Raw genomic sequence first — 20,681 nt, 5'->3', positions numbered from 1 at the left:
AGAGAGAGAGAGAGAGAGAGAGAGAGAGAGAGAGAGAGAATATGTGGGTGTGTGCACGCACGCATGCGTGCACACGATCACCCATTCGCCCATGCACGCATATGGGTCTATTCTTATAAGTATTATGACATAGGCGTCTGCAAAATAGATTATGCCTCACTAAGGGGTTTTATTTTGCCCAGAACTTTGCAGGACTATGCCCTCCCTCCAAAAATTCTCCAAGTGTTTCATAAAAATCAACAGATGCTGGGATAGGTGGCAATTTTCCCAAAGTTACCCAGAGTCCCCTGACCACACTTAACCAGCCCAGAAATAAAACAGCCACACTAACCACAGTGCCTGGATGCTGTGGGCACCCCTGGTACCTCTCTCTGCTCTGGATACCCCTTGGGAACTCCCCTTCCTGGAGATGTCACAACTTAGGAGAAAAGATTTGGAGTCAAAAGACCTGGGTCCCAGCTCACGACTGATTAAAGCAGTGAGATTTTAGGTAAGCCATTGTCCTCTCTAGGCTTCCTCTAGCAAATGAACAAGATTGGACCAGATGACCTCTAAGGCTCTTGCCAATGCTAAATCCTATCCTATATGACCATATATAATGAGGTCACCTGTCACATACTTGTATTCTGGCACTGAATTTCCACTGATTTAGCACTCTGCCTTGGGAGAAAGGGTAGAGAGAAAGTCAGTGGAAAGATCCCTGGACTGGAAGTCACAAGACCTGGGTTCAAGTGCCGACTCTGCTGCTAAATTGCCCTGTGTCTTCTCCTTCCTGAGCCTCAGTTTCCTCACCTATAAAACAAGGAGGTTGAACTGACTGGTCTCAGAAGTCTGACATTTCTATAATTGTATGAGTTGGGAAGAGAATATAACAAATTCCTTCTTCCTTTCCTCTTTGTAATAAAATGTGTGAAACTACATGGTCAGTGGAAAGGTACTAGATTTGGATCAAAGGACCTGGGTTTGAATTCCTCTTCTGATACTTGTCAGCATGGTCAAGTCACTTAATTTCCCTCAGTCTCTGCATCTGCAAAATTAGGGGTGGGGAATGGACTAGAGTGGCTTCTGGAGGTACCTTCCAAGAGACAGCATGGCACAGAGGACTTGATTTGGAGCCAGCAAGACCTGAGTTCAAATTCTGCCTTGGACACTTAGCAGCTATATGACCATGGGCAAACCAGGTAATTTCTCTCAACCTCAGTTTCCTTATCTGTTAAAGAAAGGAGGAGATAATAATAGCATATCCCTCCGTGAGTTGTTGTGAATACCAAATGAGATATTTGTAAAGCAGTTTGTAAATCTTAAAGCACTATATAAATGCTAAGTATTATTATTGTTATCAGATTTATTATCTTATCATCTTAAAATAGAAAGGCTGCTCCTATTCTGTGTCTTGGAACAATAATATCTCAAGCTTTTTCCTTTCTTTTCCAATGTCTATGATAGCATAGAGGGTGTTTCCAAAAAAAAATCTTAGTGCAGTTTTACATTTTTCTAGCTTAGCTTTTTTGTTGTCATTTGTTGTCATTGTTGTCTGACTCTCCATGACACCATTTGGGGTTTTCTTGGCAAAGATAATGGAGTTGTTTGCCATTTCCCTCTCCAGCTCATTTTACAGATGAGGAAACTGAGGCAAACAGGGTGAAGTGACTTGCCCAGGTTAACAGATCTCGTAAATGTCTGACGTCAGATTTGAATTCAGGAAGGTGAGTCTTCCTGACTCTAAACTCAGCACCCTATCCACTGTACCACCCAGCTGCTCATAAACAGCTTTAACAGCTTAAATTTTAAAACTACATTAATATTTCTGGGACTCTTTCTTTGTAAATGGTCAGTGGAAAAGCACTGGACTTGGGGTCAGAGAACCTGAGTTCAGATTCAGCATCTTTCATTTATTATCCTTGTGACCTTGGGCAAATTAATTGATCACTTCAGGACCAATGCTTCCTCATCTTTACAATGAAAGAGTTTCCCTCCACAAAATGAGCAATTTGTGCAGAGAATGGACAGTATTTGTCTAGAATATTGTAGAAAAGAATTCACTCTTTGAGTGGCTCTAAAATCTGTGCCCCTATGATGGGAGTGTGACAGCAGGAGAGCCCGGGTTGAGGACTATGCCATCGTAACTCATATGAATGAAATGAAATTTGCTGTCTGCATATGATCAATGATAGTCTTCGTGGTGCGGTGCTCAAATGTTGCTAAGTGACACTATCTCCTCCCCACTGACCTGAATGAATGAAATGGCCTTGCTCAGCTGCTGCCACCATGATGTGATCTGGAAAGCTAGGTGGTGCTGCAGAGGATAGAGTTCCGGACTTGCAAGCAGGAAGACTCACCTTCCCAAAGTTCAAATCCAGTCTCAGACACTTCTCAGCTGTGTGACCTTGGGTGAGTCACTTCACCCTGTTGGCCTCTGTCTCCTCATCTGTAAAATGGGCTGGAGAACACAATGGCAAACCACTCCAGTATCTCTGCCAAGAAAACCCCAAATGGGTTCAGGAAGAGTGAGACACAACTGAAAACAATTGAACAGCAATAATGACATGGTCTGAGATCTGGAAAGAAGAAAGTCTACTATTAGGAATAATCATAAGAAACAAATGAACCAAAAACTTAATATAATTTAATTTTTAAAAAAGAAGTAAATGACAATCTTGATGAGCAGTGAAATATAGTGGAATGGGTATGGAATTCAGAATCAGAGGACGTGCTTTGCTTCTCACAGCCTGTGTGACCTTGGCAAATCTCTTCTATCTCTCTAGACCTCAGTTTCCTCTTTTATAAAATAAAGCTGTCAGATTAGATCATGGCTACTTAATCTTTTGTGTTTCCTGGGCCTCTCTGGCAACCTGGTGAAACCTCCAGACCCCTCTTCAGCATAATGTTTTTAAAAGCATAAAATGAAATACATGGGATTACAAAGGAAACTGATTATATTAGAATGCACTTTTCAAAATATGTGTCCTTAAATTCATGAGCTCCACATTATAAACCTCTAGGTAAGATGATCTCTAAGGCCTTGTCTAGTTCTAGACCATCTGATTCTAGTTTTGTCCTAATTTGTTTCTTTTCTAATGGAACTGGTATCAAACTGGTGTTGAAACTGGTGGACTCCTGTTTCTGGGAGGCAGGGGATTGAACATGACATCGAAGAGCCTTCTCCAGCCCCATAATGCCTAATCTGCCCCAATAATGAGTTAGCCCAGCCCTTGCTGGCTAGAAAGTGACTTTCCTGCTAGAGTCCAGGTGGAGGATTTTTCTGAGCTCAAAATTTCAGGACAATGTATTGACTCTGTGGACAAAACTATGACTTTACTATGCCCTGAGTGTCAAAGAAGAAAAGCACACCAATAATTCATTTCCTATAAATAAATAAATTTAAAAAAAATGCAAGAGGAAATGATTTCTCCTTCCTTGCCTAGTGAGGCTCCTCCAGGATGAAGCCTTTGATTCCCCCTCCTGATGTTATCACATCGGAAGCCCAGAGTCCTTTGATCCCCACCATTAAGGGCTTCATGTTGTGCCTTCAACTTCTGAGTTGTTTGGTGGGGTCAGGAGGGGGGGGTGGGAGAGCACATTTTTTGTTTGTTTTGTTTTTTTCCATCTTCAGTATTCATCATCTTTTGGTCTATGTATTCAGGTCCATAAAACTTCCCTTGGAAAGAGGAGGGTTGGTAAAGGTACTGCCCAGCTTGATGGGAAAATGAGCTGAGGGGTGGATTGGGAGAGTTTTCACAAGTCCCAGTGTCTGATGGTTCTATCCTAACAATCCATTCCATCAGAATTGACTTTCTTACAGGCTGCCAGGAATTCCATATGAAATTCCCAGGCTGTGGGCTGTGGGCTCTGCTACTCTAGGGAGTGCAGAGAGAGATCAGCCCTGCCATATAGCTATCCTCAACCTGCTGCTGAGAAAGCAGATGGCCAAGTGATCCCACCTCAACTGGCTTGGCTCCTCATGAAGCGCCTTCTTCTTCCTGATGTCCTGATATCTTTCCCCTGTTTTCTTATCTTCTCTGATTGGGTGTGGGGGAGAATCAACTGACTCAACAATCAAAAACTGAATTTGGAATCCTAACAATATAAACTATGAAACCTGGTCAGAGAACCAAAAGATACCAGAGCCAGATAGGACCTCTCAGATTACCTATTTTAATCCTCTCATTTGTAAGGAAAAAAATTCTTACCTGTTTTTATTAATCCATTTTTATTTTGCTATTCGGTCTATCCCTCTCTTTATTTTGTGGGTTTTTATCATCTCCTCCTTCCATTGCCCTTCTATTCCCTATGGAACATTTTTTTTAAACCTCACAACTAACATGAATAGTCCAACAAAACAAGTTACCACATTGGTCATGTTCAAAAATTCATATCTCATTCTTCATTTAAGTTCATCTCCCCTCTGGCAGGGGCTGGGTGGCAGATTTATCTTCAGTCCTCTGGGCACATGGGTTACCATTGCAGTGATTAGAATTCTAAAGTCTTTTGAAGTTGTTTTTCTGTATAATGTTGTCATTGTATTACTACTCACTTCACTCTATCAGATCACAGAGGTCTTCCCAGCTTCTTCTGAAACTGTCCATTTCATCACTTCTTGTGGTACGATAATATTCCATCACATGCATATATTTTAGTCATTCTCTAATAGTTGGGCACCCCTTTGGTTTCCATTTTGGGACTACTATGAAAAGAGTTGCTATAAATATTTTTGTATATATGGGTCTTACCCTTCCTTTTTTTCATCTCTATGATGTATAGGCCTACTAGTGGCAAAGTTGGGTCCAAAGGTATGCCCAGTTTAGTCACTTTTGTGTTATACTTCCAAATCGCTTTCCAGAATGGCTGGATCAATTCGGAAGGAAGGAAGGAAAGGAGGGAGAGAGAAAGAGAGAAAGAAAAAGAGAAAGAAAGAAGGAAGGAAGGAAGGAAGGAAGGAAGGAAGGAAGGAAGGAAGGAAGGAAGGAAGGAAGGAAGGAAGGAAGGAAGGAAGGAAGGAAGGAGAAGAGAATGATGGATGTATTAAGTACTTATTATGTGCAAAGCACTGCTAAGGGCTAGAGATACAAAGAGGAAAAAAACGACAACCCCTATTCTCAAAGAGCTCATATTCTAATGCAGGTAGCATCACACATATATGATTTTAACTGCAAGTCAGATGGACAAGTCCCAAAGTCTTTAGGGTAGAGCAGCAGGGCAGATGTTAATGCCTATTCTTTAATGTCATTTCTACTAATACAATGACATAAAAATCAGAAAAATCAAAGAAATAATGATGATGATGATGATGATGGTGGTGGTGGTGGTGGTGGTGGTGGTGGTAGTGGTGGTGGTGATAGCTAATTTCTGATGTTGACTCATTTAATAATGCCAAGGAATTTGGTGGCAAGAACTTTCCTTTCTGGATCTTCAATAGATGTTGCTCTAGGAGCAGATGTCAGCCTGCATCTTTACAAGGGTTGCTTCCCAGGATGATGTCTAAGGGCACTGGGCTGGAAATATTGCCATTAGCAAGACTGTTGGGTTCAGAGTCAATGAATTAGTAGACCTGTTTTCCTATAGTTCCTCCAATATTTGTCAACTTCTTCTTTTATCATCTTTGCTAATCTCATGGGGGTGAGATAGATCTTCAAAGTTGCCTTTCTTAGTGTTTTTATTAGGGATTGGGAGTATTTTTTTTCATGTTTTATTAAAAGCTTGGATATCCTTCTTTGAAAACTGCCTATTTATCTGTCGGGGAATGGCTCTAAGTCTCATAAATTTGCATCAGTCCTATATATATCTTAGATATAAGACCTTCATTAGAGAAACTGCAAAATATTTTTCCAAAAACCTATTTCCCTTCTAAGTTTAACTCTATTAGATTTGTTTGTATAAAAACTTTTCAATTGTATATGATCAAAATCAATCATTTTATTTTCTATTTGTCCATTGCTTGTTAGATCATGAGCTCTTCTCTTGTCCACAGGTCGGAAAAGTAATTACTTCTTTGCTCCTCTAATTTTCACATGAAGTCACCTTATATGTCTAAGTCAGGTATCCATTTAGAGTTTATATTTGTATACAGAGTTCTGGGGTCTGTTTCTGCAGAATTGCTTTCCTGTTTTCCCAAAAGTCTTTGACAAATAGCAAATCCTTACCCTAGTAACCGGGGTCTTTGCCAATCTTCTCCTTCTACTACCAATCTATTCCATTCTAGACAAGTACTTGTCTATTCTTTACATAAACACCTTCAGTAACAGAGAGATCATGACCTCAGAAGGTTATCCTTCCCAATGCTAGATAATTCTACTTGTTAGGAAGTTCTTCCTCCTAGTTTATTGAAATCTGCTTTTCTTAGAGGCACTGCCCACATCAGAAGATCAAGCTGACAAAACATGAGGCCATAGGTGGAATAGCTCCAACTTTTAGCATGGTGTGCATGGGTGGCTTGAATAGGTCCCTGAATAACTCCAAAACACTTACCCTGGGGGGAATAATAATGAAAATAATAATAATTCTTCATAAGCAGACTGGTGGCAAATCCCCACATTACAAATGTAAGCCACAAAATATCCCTGAGAGCTCAACTAATAAACTCTTTTGGCTCTGAAGCATTAGTAGATAAAACCTGGACCCATGGTGAGCTTGAACCACAAAGATTTAAGAAAAACTTTAATAGACATTGGCTTACTGATCATTGGTCACTTCTAAGCTATGGAGAATGAAGAGCTTGCAAAACAAAGACCTAGTGGAAGAAATCAAGACCCCATTGGAGTAAGAAAACAGAGGTATGAATGGACAGACAGATAGACAACAGACAGGTATAGGTGACAGATAGATATAGATTACAGACAACAGGTAATACATAGACAGTCATAGGTGATACATACATACATAGACATAGGCAGAGATAGATACACACACATATATGAATTTATGAATATGAAGCTTCTTTCAGGATGTATATAGAAGATGAGTCTTTGTCCCTATACTTTAATTCAGATACAAAAATTAACCATTTTAGCCATCTTCACAATAGTTCACCCAACACCCAAAAGAATAAGACTTCCATAGCGACTTCTCCCAGGACTATTTCTATGTGAGCTCTGTTGAATGTAAAGGGCAGAAGAATCAAGCAGAAGAATCAAAAAATGATGATCATGATGATCCTGATGATGATAACTAATGTTTGATAGCATTTTAACCTCACCAAGCACTTTACAGAATTAGCCATTTAGGTTCAAACAACCTTTCGAGTTATTATTATCCCTATTTTACAAAGGGGGAAACTGAGGCTCAGTAAGCTGAGACTTGTTAAGTGTCAGAGGCAGGATTTGAACCCAGGTCTCTCATGACTTCAAGTCCTGTGCTTTTTCTTCTACCCCATGATGCTTCTGCCATTGGTAGTCCTCACTGATGAACTTAATCATACGCCATAGTGCACTCACTATGAAACTCCAAGCGAGACAAGCATTGCCTGGATGATGGAAGAAACCCATAGTGCTTATTCCCCCTTTTGATACGCTCTTTCTGTTCTCAGAGTCAGAACATCAGGGTCCAACCCAGGACTTTATTGGCACCATGTGAGGTTCTGCCTTCAGTCTCGTCCCCCACACCCAGTCAATCCATCTACCCTGGGCTCTGCTGCCAAATTGATCCTTCTCAAAAGTTAATTTCATCATGTTACTACAAAACTCAACAGTCTACCCTAGATGACTCCTTGGGTGCCAAATCCAAACTCCTGTCATGCATTAAGGCCCTTCACAGTCCTTCCTACCTCTCTAAACTTCAGAGATGGGGAACTTACAGCCTTGAGGTCACATGTGGCCTTCTAGGTCCTTGGGTGAAGCCTTTTGACTGAGTCCAAGTTTTACAGAACAAATCCTTTTATGAAGGAGATTTGTTCTGTGAAGTTTGGATTCAGTCAAAGGGCCGAACCTGAGGACCTAGAAGGCCATAAGTGGCCTCGAGGCCTCAGGCTCCCCACTCATGGATTAGACTGCCCCAATATGCACTCTCTACTCCAGGCAGAGATAGCACTGTCCCCTGGACTCCTCTCTCCTCCCCATGCTCATTACTGCCTCTCTGCCTTCATTTCTGCTCTTCTCTACTCCCTACACTGTCTCCCCTCAGCTCCTCTGTTCAGCTAAATCTAACTCATCCTTCAAGGCCTCATTTAAACTTCTCCATGAAGCCTTCTGGGATCACCCCTCCCTCCTTTGAAGCCCAGTATTTCCTGTATGGCCCATGGGCTAACTGTATGTGTATCTTGTCTTCCCAATCAGATTCTGGCTCACAGAGGGAGAGCCAGAAGGAACCTAGAACACCATCAACTTCAACACTTCCCATTTTATAGACAAGAAAACTGAGATCTAGAGAACTCAGGTGACTCACTCAAAGTCAGACCAGTAGGAAGTCAGTCGCAGAGCTCAGATTCTAGCCCAGAATCTCTGGCTCCAAATTCGGGGTTCCTTTTATTAGAGCATCCCTTCTAAGCTTCTTGGGGGAAGGGACGATGCTCTATGTTTTCTCCATATCGCCTATAGAATGGTACATGGTATTCTAGATGTAGCCATATGGGCTTATGTAGCCATATTCTAATTCTAGATATGTAGCCATACTCTAAATCTTGCCATATGGGCTCCTGTAATGGGATGTCTGACTTGGACTTTGGGGTTCAGGATCATGAAAGGACAGATGTGAAAAGTGCTCACACACACACACACACACACACACACACACACACACACACTCTGTCATCAACCTCCTCCCCACCCACTAGTGATGTCTGGACCTTGTCCTGACCACGCTGGCCCCATCCTGCTCAACCAAGTCTAGAGGTCAAGGTTCTATCCCAACAGACTTTGTTGCTAAGTGACTCCAGGCCTCACGTGCTGCCTTCTTTCTGTCTTCTTGCTCTTCCCACACTATTTCACATCAGTCTTGGCCACACTAGCCAGAAGGTGATGCCTTGACCATGACCTCATGATTCCAATGCCATGAATTACGCAGTTCACATCCACCTTGCTAAGAATGGTCCTCACATCCTCCCTTGTGTTACAGCCCTTATCCCCACTACCAGACTCTCACAGCCAGACTGGCTAGGAGTGGAGAGGTCATGGAAAGAGTTGGGTTCTAATTATGGTTCTAGCCCTAGATAATGATATGACCTTATTTCAAATCGAACTTATTTAGTCATGACCAACTCTCCATGACCGCATTTGGGACAGAGATACTAGAGTGGTTTGCCATTTCGTTCTCTAGTTCATTTTACAGATGAGGAAACTGAGGCAAACAGGGTTAAGTGACTTGCCAGGGTCACGCAGCTTGTGGATGTCTAAGGCTAGATTTGAACTCAGGTCCTCCTGGCTCCAGGCCAGAGCTGCCCTATGACTCTGTCTCAAGCTTTAATTAAAATCCTGCCTTCCACAGGAAGCCCTTCCCGACCCCTTAATGCTAGTGGGTGCCTTCCCTTTATTGATCATCCCCAGTCCATCCTGCCTGCATCTTGTTTGTTCAAGGTTGTTTGCATTTTGTATCTCCCGTTAGACTGGGATGTCCTTGAGAGCAGGGAACTTTCTTTGTATCCCCAGGATTTGGCACAGTGCCCGACAGAGCAGGCAGCTCATGAATGCTTTCTGGACAACTGACTGACCTCAGTCAAATCCCTTCAATGCTCTAGACCTCATTTTCCCCGTCTGTAAAATGGGAATGCCTACATTCCCTATCTCATATGGTTGTTGTGAGATTCTTAAGGACTCCAAGGATTGTAGATTGGGAATTAAAAGGGATGTTAGAGACCATTGAGCCAAACCTCTTATTTTACGGACCAGGAAAATCATCTATATCTATCTTTCCATCTCTCTAAGCAGCCAGGCAGCAAAGTGGAGAGAGTGCCAGGCTCAGAAGCAGAAAGATCTGAGTTTAAATCTGATATCAGGGGCGGCTAGGTGGCACAGTGAGTAAAGCACTGGCCCCAGAGTCAGGAAGACCTGAGTTGGGTTCCGGCCTTAGACACTTAACACCCACACAAAAAAACTAGTAACCTTGGGCAAGTTACTTAACCCCAATTGCCCTCCAAAAGGCAAAAATAAAATCTGATCTCAGACTCATACTAGCTGTGTGACCCTGGGCAAGTCACTTAACTTCTGTTTGCATTGGTCTCCTCAATCTGTAAAATGGGGATAATAATAGCACCTAGTTGTTGTGAGGATCCAATCATTGCTTAGCACTATGCCTGACACCTATGCCTGATACCTAGCAGTCGCTATATAAATGTCCATTGTTAACGACTATATATTTCTCTCTCTCTCTCTCTCTCTCTCTCGTCCATCTACAGTATTTGTTTCACGTACCAAAAACCAGTTTAGTTGAACCTGTAGGAAAACAGACTGCAGATCTACTTTGCCATAGCAGTAGAACTAAGGCAGGGCAGCAAGTGTATGTGCACATAGCATCCCCTTCAAGGGGGCCTCCTGACCCAATACCAGATGATGCTCTGGAAGGAGAGGTGTGTGCTGCTTTAATCCACTCTGCCCACCCAAGTACTGTAGCCTACCTGGGATATCCCTACCTGGGTCCAGCTCCAAAATACAGCCACATAGAGAGGAGATCCCTGCTTTTTCATGGGGTTTTGGAAACAAGGAGGAGGAAGATAACATCAGAGGGCTTAGAGCGATAATTAATGAACCTTAGCAACCATTTATTCCACCCCCATTTATTTTGGAATAATAACCTATGTATCTATTCCACCTGCAGGTTTACAAAAACCCTGCAAAGATTGGCATTTCCATTTTATACATGAGAAAACTGAGGCCCAAAACAGGGAAGGTCACAAAGCTAGCAAGGAGAAAAGCTGCGAAGCAAACCCAGATCCTGGTTTTCAATTTCCACTGGATAAAGCATCACTTCTCATCCTCTGAGCCTCATTTAGAAACAAATGGGAGGCTCAGCCGCCTCCTGCCAGCACATGAGCACGCACACACGCACCCATACCCACATATGCACCTGAACATACACACACCCTCCAATTTTCTCCCTGCGTCCCATTTCTCAGACTTAGCCCCACTGCAGAAATCCAAGTCATGCCTTGTCTGCTTTTCCCATTCCCTTATTCTTAACCGTTCATGGAAACTGACTATGAAAAGGCATTTTAAGTTTCTTCACTGCTGGTGGATACACTGATCCTGTTTTTCTCTCCTGAGGAGGATATTAGAAGGGGGTGATGGTGGGAGATCAGAGGTGAAGTCAAATGTCTGATCTGGGAGGGGGCTTAGAACACAGAATGTCAGAGCTGAGAGGGAGCTTAGGACATAGACCATCATCGCTGAGGGCGGGAGAGCTTAGAATAGAATTTGAAATCTAGGAGGGAACTTAGAACATAGAAGGTAAGACCTGGGGGGAAACTTAGAACATTGAATGTCAGAGCTGAGAAGGAACTTGGAACATAGAACATCAGAGCTGGGGGCAACTTAGAACACAGAAGAATGTCAGAGTTGAGAGACATAGAACATAGGACTCTAGAACTGGGAGGGAATTTAGAACATAAATGCCAAAGCTGGAAATGTAGAGCTGGAAAGGACTGTGTAATTCCTCTTCTATAATATTATTAATTATTGCTGCACTCTGAAAATGGTTAGATGAGGGGTTCTCAACTCACCATTGCCACCCCAGTAGAACCTTTTCTATATAGCAGTATCATGGGAACCCTCATTTATTGGCCATAAACTGCTTCTCAGAGTCAATAGCAATCTGATAAAGTCTGCCTGGGGCAAATGGGGAGGGGACAGGGGAGAACAGAAGGTCCTTCCGGTGTGTGTCCTGGCCCTCCCCCGAGTAGAATATTAGAGCATAGAATGCCAGTGATGAGAGGAGCCTTAGAGTGAGAATGTCAGAACTGGAGATAAACTTAACAGTTAACAGATTCCAAAATGGAAAGGGTCCTTAGAGCCCAGCTTCAGAGTTGGGAGAGGCATGTTAGAGCTGAGATGGACCTTAGCATATGGAATGTCAGAGCTGGGTGGAACCTCAGGACATGGGATGACAAGCTGGAAGGCTCCTTAAATGATGATGCTAATGGCAGCTAGAGTGCTTTAAGATTTACAAAGCAAACTTTACATTTAAGTAAAGCACTTTGCTTATGTTATCTCATTGGGTCACAACAATCCTGGGAATTAGGTGCTATTATTATCCTCAATTTACAGAAGAGGAGACTGAGGCAGTCAAAGGTTAAGTGACTTGCCCAGGGTCACACAGCTAATAAGTGTCTGAGGTAGGATTCAAACTCAGGTCTTCCTGAAATCAATTTCATATAATCCAAATCCCTCATTTTACAAAGGAAGATACTGACACACAAAAAGGAATGATTTGCCCAAAGTTACAGAGCTAGTAGATGGTAAAGTCTGACCTTAACTCCAGCTAGTGTTCTTTCTGGGTCATCATCAGACACCCCTAATCCTAAGCAGAGTGGGATGAAAGAGTTATGCCTATATATATGCCATCTGATCCTGCCCCCAGAACCCTGGTTCCAAACTCCTGAACCAGGGCCAGAGAAGGACCAGTTGCTGACTTCTAGCTGACACCATCTGCATTTTACACATCCTGCCCAGTTCTCCTCTGGGCCACTGGCGAAGGGCCCTGGGAAGAACTACAAAGGATAGCAATATAGCTTGGGTGCCTGCCCACCTTTTCTTTCTGACCCTTTCTCTAAGCTTTAGGCATTTCCTCCTCCCCCTAACACGAGGTCCCATGGCGGGCTGGGGAAAGAGACAAAGATGCCTTTAATTCTTCTCAAATCTCATGTCCTAGGAAGGCCTGATATGGGGCCCTGGTGATGTTTGCTTGTCCTAGGGGTGCAGCCTTCTCTGGTGAGTACCAGCTGAGCCTGCCTTGGCACTGAGCTAAGTTGCTACCTGGCCAGTTGTAATCAGGCAGACGTCCCATGAACTCTACAGCATTGGTTTAAAATTCTCTCTCCCCAGACCACACCCCAGCTTAGTTGTATAGATAAAGGCCTTTAATGAATTAGGGGGCAAATACAGGAATTCCATGGGAGGACAGTAAGAAAGGAGTTTTTACCGTGTTTCCCCGATAATAAGACCTATCCCAAAAATAAGCCCTCCCCTTACTGTGTAAGATTCCTCTAAAATAAGCCCTCCTCCGAAAATAAGCCCTATTGAGATCCCCTGCGCTACACGCTACATTACGGTACCCTCTGTATACACTGCCCCCCCCGTGAAACGCACGCCAGCCGCGCTCTGAGCTGCATCCAATCAGAGCTGCAGCAGTGAGCGCGTCATCCTGTTCTTCCCCAGTGATTTGCTTATTGAATAAAGGTACATTTTTTTGTTCACATTTACCTGTTTATTAAAATTGCTGTCAATGTTCATTAAAATAAGCCCTCCCCTGAAAATAAGCCCTCTGGTGTTTTTCTGTCCAAAAAATTTATAAGACAGTGTGTTATTATCGGGGAAACACGGTAGCTGTGGTGGGGGAAAAGTGAGGGATCAGGGAGTCAATCAACCATAAAGTCATAATGTGTATGTGTGTGTATATGAGTATGTGTAAGTGTGTGTGTGTGTTAGTGTGTGTGCCACAAGGCTGGTGTTGGCACCAGGGGTCCAGTATAAAGGGACTGCCCTGATTCTTTTTTATTAAATCTAAACTGGAAAGTTCTAGCTACTTGGTCAATTTCGAGAAGAAAAGTTGGACATGAGGGTCAGGAAGCTCTAGGATGGATATGTTGTTCATGGCCCTGGAATCCTCAGGGCAGGGTATGAGGGAAACCCAGCTAGTGTTACTCATCAGAGCACCGAAGAGGGAAGAGAGGAGAAGTCACACTCTGTTCTCCCACCTTAACCTTAGAGGAGGAGAAACACAGATCTGCTTTGCTGGTCTTTGCTCCTACTTGGAGCAGGAGTCACAAGAGTCCTGGGTTTGAATCCCAGGACTGATGCTCCCTAGACATGTGGCCCTGGACATGATGTGTAATGTAGCTAGGCTTCAGTTTCCCCACCTGTCACATGAAGAGGTCAGCGAAGACCCATTCCAGCTTTCATCTATGATTCTGTGACCTCTGAACTGCAGGGTCTTCACTTGCAAAGTGAAGGCGACGTAAATGCCCTCCACCTCACAGGTTGTTGAAAGAACTGAATGGCGACTTTAATGTATATTAAAGGATTCTATAAATGTCCATTACTGTTAGGTGATCAGTGAGGCTAGGAGAGTTGGATATCTGTCCGCCTACTGACCCTCTATTTCTGGTCCTCCCCAAATCTGGTTCTGAGCATTGCCTGTCATTGCTCATGAGGAAACTCCTTTAAAGACTTCTGATGGCAGCGCATCTCCAGCGGTGGTCACTAGAAGTTTCTCAAGGGCCTCCCCTGAGTGAGACTTCTGTAGCCTGGTGTTTCCCAAGGACCCAGGACTGGCCCAATGCCAAGAACGGAAGTTCAGTGTGGGTGGGGAGATCCAAGGCAAGAGTCACTGGCAAGTAGGGAGGGGAAGTTTCTCATCAGCCTGTACATTGCTGATACCAGGATGGAAAGTCATTCACTCCTGGACCTTGAAAGAGAGACATGTCTTGATCGCACAGGTTCCCAGACTCATTGATCTAGTGAGAGGAAGAGGCTTCATTATTCCAGCTCTGCCATGATTGCTGAGCCTGTGTGAGGCCTGTCTTAGCTCCCAATCTCAGCATTTGGACGTTGAGGAGATGAACCACTCCTCTACATCCAATTCCTCCAGATGTGAAAACAAGGGAGAGGCAAATGAATGCTCTGTAGTGGGACTTGGCTGAATGGCCCAGGGAGGACAAGCTGATGGTTGTTGAGTGTTGCAGTAATGCTGGTCAGCATAGACTCAGCCCCTGGCCACAAGGCCTGGCAAGATCTCTAGGTGACCTGCCCATCTCCTTATCCAGCACCATGCATGGTGGAGGACTCCCAGGTGCATGATGAGAATCATCATTAAGATTTATCCAGCACTTTGCTTAAATCACCTTGGAAGATAGGGAGCTCAGGTATAACTATCCCCATTTAACAGATGTGAAAACAGAGGCCCAGAGATGCAACATGACTTTGCAGGATCTTAGAGCTGGAAGGGACCCCAGAGGCAGGGGTAGGGAGCCTTGAGGCCACATGTGGCCCTCTAGGTCCTCAAGTGCAGCCCTTTGATTGTAAGGAACCAGAGGGCCACATGTGGCCTTGAGGTCGAAGGTTCCCCACACCCAGGTTAGAAGATAACTGTTATGTCCTTGTCCCTAAGCCTTGTCTTCTGCAGGAAGAAGCATCCTTGATCCTTTCAGATGACCTTTGCTGCCTCGTTATCTCCTGACAATGTTGGCACATAGCAAGCTCTCATGGATCCCACATCGAGAGCTTCAAGGGACCTCATAGGCCACTATTCTGGCTCCCTCATTTTACAGATAAGAAAACGGAAAAGAAGGAACTTCTTCAAGGTGACACAGAGAGTAAGTAATAGAGTCAGAATGTGAACTCAGCTCCTCTGACTCCAGAACTGAATCAATGTTCTTTTCATCATATCAGACTGCTTCCACCAGCTCTCCAGGGATGACTGCAGAGAGTCAAGTGTCCCTCCTCCCTATGGTCTAGGAAGGAGGAAAGAGACAGACAGACAGAGACAGAGAGAGACAGAGAGACAGAGACAGAGAGAGACAGAGACAGAAAGAGCTAGGAGAGAATGGGAAGCCAAGAAATGTTTCATGACATTGATGATAGCCTATGGAGAAACAGCCACAAATGGGGGTCATACAGGAGTGATCCCACTCCTGGAGCAGGTCTACATGATGGAATACATCCTTGTGTGGATTCCCACCGAACTTCAGGAAGAAAAACAGCTCCTACTGCAGAAGGGAAAGAAGAGAAGGGCCAAGTGTCCCCAGGTCAGCCTTGTTGCCCACGGACCTGGCCATTCTTTCCCCCAAGCTCATCTTGGCCTCTGCACCAGCAATCCAGAGGCTGAGCACCTGTGAGGGGCACTCCCTTCTCCTCCCTGGAGAGAGGGGAGAGGATGGTGGGCAATTCATCTGCCCTCGTGGTACCCTAAATTCACTTGAGTTATATTGTGGTATAATCTTTAGAGAGGGTGGTTAGACTTGAACCCTGGTGACTAAAGCTGAGCCACTGGGGCTATGCTTTAGGTAGAGACATGAGACCTGTCTCTCTTAAGACACATTCCATCAATAGCTAGTTAGCTACCCAGTCAAGAAAGATCAGTAAAGCAGACATCCTTCATTAGCTGAATTCTGAAAAATACCAAGAGACAGTATGAGGTCATGGAAAGATCATGGAAAGAATCCAGAAGACCTCAGTTCATATCTGGTTTTATATATTCACTAGCTATGTGAGCCTAGGCAAGTAAATTAATCTCTCTGGCTCAACTTCCTTATTTGTAAAATGAGGGGGTCAGCCTCAAAGATCCCTCTTACCATGAAATCTTCAACCCTGTTCTGAGGAAACCACACAATTGCTAGCTCTTCAAGGCCATGGACGCCATATTTCTTTGGATGCCTTTCTGGACTTTGCATGCTTCACTGAAAGTGTTCAAAGACAGGCCAGATAAACATCTGTCAGAAATGCTATAAAACTGACTGAATGACCTCAAAGATCCCTTCATCTCTAAAGTTCTGTGAGTCCAGCAGTACGTAAAAGTTGCAGAAGAGCAAATTCAGGATCTCTCTCTGTCTCTCTTTCTCCCCCCTCTTTTCTTGTCTGTCTCTGTCTCTCTCTCTGTCTCTCTGTCTCTCTCTCTCTGTCTCTCTGTCTCTGTCTCTCTGTCTCTCTCTCTCTCTCTGCCCCCCCCCATCCTAGACCATAGGGAGGAGGGACACTTGACTCTCTGCAGTCATCCCTGGAGAGCTGGTGGAAGCAGTCTGATATGATGAAAAGAGTATTGATTTGATTCTGGAGTCAGAGGAGCTGAGTTCACATTCTGCCTCTATTACTTACTCTCTGTGTCACCTTGAAGAAGTTGCTTCTTGGGGAGGCTAGGTGGCACAGTGAATAGAGCACCGGCCCTGGAGTCAGGAGGACCTGAGTTCAAATCTGGTCTCAGACACTTAACACAAAAAACTAGCTGTGTGACCTTGGGCAAGTCACTGGACCCCAACTACCCTCCAAAAAGCAAAAAAAAAAAAGTTCCTTCTTTTCTGTTTCCTTATCTGTAAAATGAGGGAGCCAGAATAGTGACCTGTGAGGTCCCTTGAAGCTCTCGATATGGGAGCCATGAGAGCTTGCTATGTGCCAACATTGTCAGGAGATAGAAAGGCAGCAAAGGTCAGCTGATAGGACCAAGGATGCTTCTTCCTGAAGAAGACAAGGCTTGGAGACAGGGACATAATAGTTAACTGTTATGAGGAGGAAGATGATTTCTCATTAGAACAATCGCAAAGTGCAATGGGCTGTTGTTACAGGAGGTTGGGGGTGGGTTGCCTCTCTCTGAGCAAAGGTTAGGTGGCCATGCAGAGAGGATTCTTGTTGATAGGTTGGAATTGAGGGCATCTGGATTTTTTTTCCAACTCAGATTTTGTGAGTTTGTGATTCTCTCTAATAGGCACTTGATAAATATTTATTGGGTGGATGGGTTAATGAACGACTGAATGAGTGATTAAGTAATGAATGGGGAAAAGTGTGAAGAATGAGTGTGTGAATGAGGCCATTGTGCAGGGCCAGTCTGGGAGCTCAGGACATGTCCCTTTACAGATGGTTTATACTCAAGCATATTTGATTGAGTGTACCAGGAAATAGAGAACATCGAGCAAAGCCACTGGTTCTACTTCTTTAGAAGCCCTTGTGAGCTCAAGGCCAAATGGACCAGTCATACATCCCTGCTGCTTTCAGCTGGCCAATGAAATGGAAAGAGCCCTCAGCTCACCTTTTGCCAGGGTGAAGCCTTCCTAGGCACAAGGGACTTCTGCCCACGCCCATGACCACGGCCACCCTCCCCTAGGAATGAGTCATCATTCTAAGGGTCTATGTCTCCCTGGCAGGCTGATAAAACCCAGTACGTAAGTGCCACTGACTCACTCCTTCTCCTTGCAAAGTGGCTGATTTATCCCGGCTGCCAAAGGCAGAGAGATAGGAATCAATGGCGTTCTGAGGTCATTGGAGGCAACAATCCCAATTCTCACAAATACATTCCCAGTCATCTCTGGGTCGATGGTGAAAAAAACCTCATTCTGTAGAGTGGATGGCTTGCCCCTCTAGAGGAGAGATAGAGAAACTGGGGTAAGTCCTTGAGCATGTGGAATGGCCCTCTCTCTGCAGCTGGAGTGAGGTTGACAGGTACTCTGTGTGTGGGAGGGGACCAAGGAATCACCTTGTGACAAATGCTGACCAGACCACCAGCAGAACACTTAGAGTTCAGTGGTGAGAGACAGCCCTAGATCTAGATTCAGGAAGATCTGGATTTGAATCTGGCTTCAGATACTTAGTAGCTGTGTGACCCTGGGCAAATCACTTAACTCCTATCTGCCTCAGTTTCCTCATCTGTCAAATGGGGATCATAATAGCACCAACCTCACAGGGTTGTTAAGGATCAAATTGAATAATTAAATGAAATAAATAAATGCCAGCTATGATAATAATATTTATTATTTTATTAATCCATTGCTGTGATGCATGAGCTGAGGTGTGATGTGGTATCATCATCAGAATGAAGAGAGAACTCATCCTAAGTCATAAAAACACTACATTCTGTGTTCTAAGGTCCCTCTTGGCTTGGGCACTCTTTGTTCTATGAAAATTCCAGAGTGAAAGGGTTCTCTTTTACCCCTGGATAACTAGCTATGAAATCAATAAAAATATAGTAAAATAGGGGGTGGTTAGGTGGCACAGTGAATAGAGCACCAGCCCTGGAGTCAGGAGGACCTGAGTTCAAATCCAACCTCAGACACTTCACACACACACACACACACACATACACACACACAATACCTGTATGGCCTTGGACAAGGCACTTAACCCCATTTGCCCTGCTTTCCCCCCTCCAAAAAAAAGCAAAAATTTAAAAAAGTTTAAATATAGTAAAATATATATAATATTCCATTTTAAAATGAAGTTGTCATGCAACCTCAAGGGTCCTTATACACAGGGCAGTGGGCCGCATTTCTATTTGGATTTGACAATGACATTGCCTCAGAACATAGAAATGTCAAAGCTGGACCAAGGACCTTAGGTTATTAAATGTTAGAACTCAAAGAAGCTTTAGAGGTTATCTCTTCAGTTGTATAGTCATTTATGGGTAGCACAATGCTAGTCCCTTGGTATACAAAGATGAAGAACAATACATATTCTATGCCCTCAAGAAGGGCTTGGAGAAGGGATGAACTATAATTTTGTTTGGTTCGGTTTTGTTGCTTTTAAACCCAGCCCTGTGAGTTCATTGATGGAGGGGACTCCCCAGAGCAGACTTCTGCCCCATACAGAATGGCTCCTGCTCCCCATGCATCCTGTGATCTGACCATACTGACTTACTTGACATCCCTCCTCCACAACAACCTTCCCATCTCCCCTCTCTCTGCCCTTGCACTGGCTGACCCCCATGCCTGGAATGCCCTCCCTCCCAATCGGATGATTTTCAAGCAAAGTCATCTAAGAATATTTGTAGCTGGGAAAGATCCTTTGCAGTTGGGGGAGGTGGGTGAAGACCATTCAGATAAAGCTTCAGAAAGGAGGTGGTCCCTGTACTTCTCAGGTGAGGATGAGGAGGGAGAACCCTCCAAGAATGGAAGGAGCTATTTTAGACTGCAAGGGGGTATATAAGTCCAGTTTGTAGTCAATCCTGTTTGCCCATGGAATAAAATGATGAAAAGGAGGTTGGAATCGGTGGCAGAATGTGGATGCCAGACTGAGAAGTTTCTTTTTTAAATTTCTATAGGTATTAGGAAGCCATTCATCCCACTCCACCCCCATTTTACAAGGAAGGGACACCTTCATAAGCTCAGACATTTAAAGCTGGAAGAAACCTTAGAAACCATCTAATCAAATCCCCATTTCACAGATGAAGAAACTGAGGGCCAGAGAATTTAAGTAACTTGGCCAATGTCAGTCACACTGAAAGCAAATGGGAGAACCAAAAATTGAACCCAGGTCGCCTGACTAGACTCTTCCCTTTCCTTCTGTACGGCAGTGTCTTCCAAAACTGAGAGCCAGAGAATAGAAGAGATTTGTGTTGAATGCAGAAAAGCACCCTGGGCCAAAAGGGGGCTTATTAAGGCAGGATCTGCCTGGCAGGTGTCAGGAACCACTGGCCTGGCATTTACCCTGGGACGTTGGGAAAGCCAACCCCAGAAAGTCAAATGGTCCTTCCTTCAGTGACCCACTCCTCCCCCGCCATTGTCGGGTCCACCCAGCCCTGGGGTCTGGTGTGTTTGTCTGCCAAGGCCAGTGAAGCCCTTCATGGCCACTCCCCTCCCAAGCCAATTCAGAGACACCCTCCCAGCATTCCTTGCCCCCAGACCCCAATCCTTGGCTGCAAGGATGGAAAAGCCAACCATTTAGTAGCCGAAGATGGTTTCTACATACCCCCTTCTTCCCCCTTCCCTCTTCCCCCCTCCCCCATTCAACACACACAATCAAAGCCTCTTGGCTCCTGATTAGCTATAACGTGGCTGAATTGCTTTGGGGGACTTTGAAGAAAACTAATTAAAACCGGCTGAGATGTTAAACTCTGGAAAGTGG

General features: G+C 44.2%; 1 protein-coding gene and 2 long non-coding RNA genes across 4 annotated transcripts in view; 2 read left to right on the top strand and 1 right to left on the bottom strand.

The window, feature by feature from the left end:
• The window catches only part of LOC138159331 (uncharacterized), a 407,894-nt gene that overhangs the window by 282,154 nt on the left and 105,059 nt on the right, over positions 1-20,681 (top strand). The window lies entirely within an intron of this gene.
• The window catches only part of ZNF469 (zinc finger protein 469), a 745,539-nt gene that overhangs the window by 632,168 nt on the left and 92,690 nt on the right, over positions 1-20,681 (top strand). The window lies entirely within an intron of this gene.
• LOC138159326 (uncharacterized) lies at positions 5,293-10,303 on the bottom strand. Its single transcript, XR_011167865.1, has 2 exons — positions 7,929-10,303; positions 5,293-7,792 (listed from the first exon to the last, which is right to left on the bottom strand). It is a non-coding gene; the product is annotated as an uncharacterized lncRNA (long non-coding RNA).

This window comes from Petaurus breviceps, unplaced genomic scaffold (genome assembly GCF_028583685.1).
Source record: "Petaurus breviceps papuanus isolate PSGF00001 unplaced genomic scaffold, PetGlider_PUasm1.0 176, whole genome shotgun sequence".
In the NCBI taxonomy this organism is placed as follows: Eukaryota; Metazoa; Chordata; class Mammalia; order Diprotodontia; family Petauridae; genus Petaurus; species Petaurus breviceps.
The sequence above is the reverse complement of the archived record's forward strand: the minus strand, read 5'-3'. Positions and strand labels throughout refer to the sequence as shown.